Source organism: Oxyura jamaicensis, chromosome 2, assembly GCF_011077185.1.
Source record: "Oxyura jamaicensis isolate SHBP4307 breed ruddy duck chromosome 2, BPBGC_Ojam_1.0, whole genome shotgun sequence".
NCBI classification, from domain to species: domain Eukaryota; kingdom Metazoa; phylum Chordata; class Aves; order Anseriformes; family Anatidae; genus Oxyura; species Oxyura jamaicensis.
This window is the reverse complement of record NC_048894.1, coordinates 92,441,818-92,447,028: the sequence shown is the minus strand read 5'-3', so window position 1 is coordinate 92,447,028 and position 5,211 is coordinate 92,441,818.

Here is a 5,211-nt window from a genome sequence, read left to right as displayed (position 1 = left end):
AGGCAGCAGCAGTTCCCCTGCGGCCTGTGGAGAGGCCCCTGGTGGAGCAGGCTGTCCCCCTGCAGCCCATGGGTCCCACACGGAGCAGATCTCCACGCTGCAGCCCGTGGAGGAGCCCCCGGTGGAGCAGGTGGATGTGGCCTGGAGGAGGCTGCAGCCCATGGAGAGCCCCTGCAGGAGCAGGCCCCGGGCCGGAGCTGCAGCTCATGGGGAGGACCCCACGCAGGAGCAGGGGGGCTGGGGGGAGCTGCTGCCTGTGGGGGACCCGTGCTGGAGCATTTTGCTCCTGGGGGATGGACCCCATGGTACGGAGCCGTGTGGGAGCAGTTCTTGAAGAGCAGCTGCCTGTGGGAAGCCCATGCAGGATCAGTTCAGGAAGGTCGGCATTCTGTGGGAGAGACTCCACATTGGAACAGGTGAAAAGAATGACTGTGAAGGAGTGGTGGACATGAAGTGCTATAGACTGACCACAGCCCCCATTCCCCATTCCCCTGTGCCACTCAGGGGGAGGAGGTGGAAGAGAGTGGATGGGGGGAAGCTGTTTGTAGTTTGTTTTCTTTGTTTCTCACTTCTCTAGCTTTTTAGTAATAGGTGATAAATTTCTCTAAGTCTTTTTTGCCCATCAGAATAATTATTGAGTGATCTCCTTGTCCTTATCTCAACACCGGAGCCCTTTTCATTGTATTTTCTCCCCTTTCCCTTTGAGAAGGGGGAGTGAGAGAGCAGTTGTGGAGCTCAGCTGCTCATCTGGATAAAACCACCACACTGTCACATCTCACCCTGGAAGTTTCCTCAACGCTGAACCTTCTCTTAAGGTATGGGCATACCTTTAGTTTCATTAAGTCACATCCAGCAATTATTGCACAGCCTGTTGTAGTGAGTCAGGGGAGGGACACAAGGATAATCAGGGGGCTGGAACATGCCTTCTACAAAGACAGGCTGAGGGAGCCGGGGTTGTTCGGCCTGAAGAAGAGAGGGCTCCAAGAAGACTTTATAGCAGTCTTCCAGTTCTTAAAAGGGGTTTACAAGAAAGCTGGAGAGGGGCATTTTAGAAGGGCATGTAATGATAGGAAAAAAAGTAATGGCTTTAAACTAAATAAAGGTAGGTTTAGATTAGATATAAGGAAGTAATTATTTACTATGAGGGTAGTGAAGCACTGGAACAGGTTGCCTAGAGAAGCTGTCTATTTCCCATTCATGGAAGTGTTTAAGACCAAGTTGGATGGGGTTTTGGGCAGCCTGGTCTGGTGGTAGATGTCCCTGGCTATGGTAGGGATCTTTGAACTGCACGGTCTTTAGAATTCCCTCACAACCCAAGCCATTCTATGACCCTATGATTCTATGACTTTGTGACTGGTTAAATGCTACTTTGCTCTGTATTTTTAAGATTTTTTTAAAAGCATAATAGTTATTTTTAAGAGGAAATCCACTGGGAAGAGCTCACCAATATGAAGGATTCTGGTAGGTGTTTGGAATCTTCTATTAAATAAGTATTGCTTAAGCCGTCACCATCAGTGTAGACTTAGTTATTTTGACTGTACGGAAAAAGTGTGTGTGTTTTTTTTTTTTTTTTTTTTTTTTTTTTCCCCAGTGATTTTTCATGATCTGAGGGTCTTCATTCTTAAGGTGAAACCACGTAAATTAAATGTCTTGTTTATTTAAATGTCTTTCAGCAATTCTGCACTTGCAGGGAGAAGATGAATGCTGTATTTAATGGTATTTTTCAAGTCACTTAGAAGTAGGATTTATGGAAACAATCTTTAATTCTCTTGTTACTATTTTAGATTAGAAAAAAAAAAAAAAAAGAGAATAAATACTTGGAAAGTCCATTTAATATATCTGGTATTCACAAGGCATTATACAACAGAGCTTCAACATTTTTAACCCCTTTATTACATAATCATGTGCTTTTCCTTGATCCCAAACAAGCAACACTTGTTCTGCTATCAGAGACCTTGTTTCAGTATTATCTTTGGAAATGCACAAGTAACTTTTGGGCATTACACCTACACCATCTACAACTTGATAGTGGTGACCAGTGATTACAATTATTAAATGTCTGCTTAAAAAAATTAACTGTGACTATATTTGTAAGTGACCACTGGATACAAAGTCGGGGTTTTATGCAAAAACATTCAAAACAAGATAAAATGACTGGAGACAACATAAATACCTTGATACAACTGTCATCATCTTTCTTACAATGTCAAGATGCTGTAGATAAAGCATTCTCCTAGAAAGGCAATGAAATTTTAGGCAAATTTAGAAATCCAGGGAAGATATGCAGAGATTATGAATTTCTTTGGTAAAAATTTAAATAATTTTGAGTGTTATGTTCTTTTCTCCTTACTGCATTGGGGGAAGATGGTGGGGAGACTTTGCAGTACTTGAAAAGGTAAAGGAAGTCAACAAGGCTAATCCAGGATTAAAGAAAATGAGCTCTGAGGACAGTCAGAGATATCTTTAGGCCATATGGCCCAAAGGGAAGATATTTAAAGTGGGAATCCCTTGTAAGTGTACATACTGCTAACTCAGATTATTTTATGGATTTGTAAACAAGCAATATATATAAATACAAATAGGAAAATATTGTTTAAGGGAATCATAAAAATGTAGTGTGCCAAGGATCACAAATGTTTCACAGTAAAATAAACTGAAGTACAGGATTCAAAAGAGGTCTTTGCTAAAGAAAGCCAGACCAGAGTTACAAAAGCTTGACAGAAAAGACACAAATTCCCTTCCCATCTTCCATTGACTCACTTTGCAAATACTATGAAATCATCACAATTTTATTTACAAGATAGTCTTAAAATCATCTTGTGAGATACTGTTGACTTACAAACTATTTTCTGTCTAGAAAGAATGCTTCTATAATTTAATTTAAACTAATGTTTAATTTGGCTGAATTAGTAAATGCATTATTAAAATATTTTTCCAGCACTGTATCTTTGTTTTCTAACAAGCATTCACGGTTTTGTCCATACTCTGTTTCATCTGTTTTCTCTTTCACTAAAACAATAACATCTACTTCAAGGAGATCTTGTGTGAATGCTTTTTCCAAGCTTTCAAAGTAGTTATTGCCAGAGAAATGTCACTGAAAGTGCCATTTCTGAGCCGCAAAAGTCCTTTTCAGTAAAAAGGAACAAGCATCAGAAGAGACTGTGGGCAGAGCTGCTTTCACATGTAGTATGATTACTTGGAGCGGAGCAGCAACAAGAGAAAAAGAACCCTTCTCTGTTTAATATCAGGGAACAAAGGGAGTCTAAGATGAGATAGCAGACTATTTTGTCACAGAAATTCTGAATAAAGTGAAGTCATGTGAATTTGAGCAGTTAACAGATGGATTAGAGACATCTATGAACTCCAGCAAAGTTACTGTGAAAGAGGCAGCCTGCTCCCTAGCATATCTGCCAAGATCCCAGGAAAATGGGCCACTGGTCTTTATTTGAGCCCTGGGACGCAAACGGTATAGTAGTTGAACTAGTAGTAATGCTGGTGATAATAAGATGAGCTTTTGAAAAGCTCTTCAAAAGAATGTTTCCCTTTGACTGGCTGTACTCTGAAACTGGATACAGTGCAAGCATTTCACAAAGAAGTTTTGAATTAGCTGATGTTACAGCCCAATTCAGTCAGGTCTCTTGCCTGCTCATCCATTTGACTCCTCAGAAGCCTGAATGGCAATGTAATGGGGGATCTACAGCCTAAATTCCCAGGATCTTCAGCTCCTGCAGCTCTTGGCAAATGGTTTTGTGTTGTGATACTCAAAGACTTCCAAAGAGCTTAAAGTGGGGCTCCCAACACAGTTTTCCCTGTTCTCAGTCAGTAGTAGCTTTCTAAATCACGGAAAACACTTTACGAATTGATTCTAGGGTTGAAAAGCTACCTTGCACATGAGCAGGAGTGAAAGTCCATTAGGATATTATAAAGTTTTTGTTTTGTTTTTTTTTTTACGTAAATCTGCCTAGAATAAATCTTGAGGGAAAACAAACGAAATGACAACAAAACAAACAACAATAACAACAAACACTTTTTTTCAAAACTATTTTTCCTTTAATATTTTGAGACAATTAGTGTGTTGAGGAGAATTAATGAATGTCTATATATAAATGAGATTGGGAATTCATACTGAAACAGAAATGCCAGTGATAAACAAAATTATAGAACTTTCATGTTTTTATGGTAATAATTTATGTGACTTAATGAAAATTATCAGGTATTTAGACAACTAATTGTTAAAAGTTTGATCCAGTCGAAGTACTGTACACATCCTTAGCTAGATTCATATCCTACGAATGAACAAACCATATCTCCAGTCATGGAGGCAGAGATGCTTAATAGTTTTCCTACAAAACTTTGTTAATGCTGGAGCTCAGACAAGCTCTGTGCTCAATGGCTTGCCGGGGCAGGTTCACCCTGAGAACTCCCTTCCTCAATTGTGTCCTATATGCCAACAACTCTGTGGTCTTTCTAAAAACTTCATAGACCCTTGTTCTGAGGATGGACAAGGGTGCATTTCAGATATTTTTGTCACCTCTTTTACAGAGGAATTTGAAAACAGGCCACACAAAAGAAAACATTCATAGTGTTTTGTAATATTATCAGTGAACAATCACTCGATTAACAAAATGATTACCTTCTTATTTCTTCATATCTTAAAATCAAAGCTGTCTATTTTCTGGAAATTATGATCTAACTATGGGGTAACTCTATCAGATATAATACTTGCAATAAATGATCAGACTACAAAAATAGTGGTTCTGGCCTCAAACTCAGTGAGTTTGTAGAGAATCAAGAGAAGCAGATTAAAGGGACCTTGCTTGCTAGAAAGTTGTATTGTAAATGTTAAAGAGGAGTCCAATCTCACTAGTCACGGCACGAAAATAAATTTGGCATTCACAGTGGATGAAAAAAGCTTGCCTCATTCTCAATTTACAGCTGAGGAGGCTGAGCAGGAGTCAGGGGAGACTATCTCTTTACAATGACATGATGGCTGACTCTGATAATTTGATGGCTACTCCCAGGTCTAGGAATCATGGCAGCTGATCCAGATACATCATAAAATGTGCAATACATAACACAACAAATCAAGATAAAAGCTTTCTCCAGTGGACAAAATGCTCAGCCTATCACTACACTGGTGTCAGGTTAAAGTGTGCGTCAAACATGAAACATCGTTCAATGTAGTACATTGCAGCTGATCAGAGGAACTTG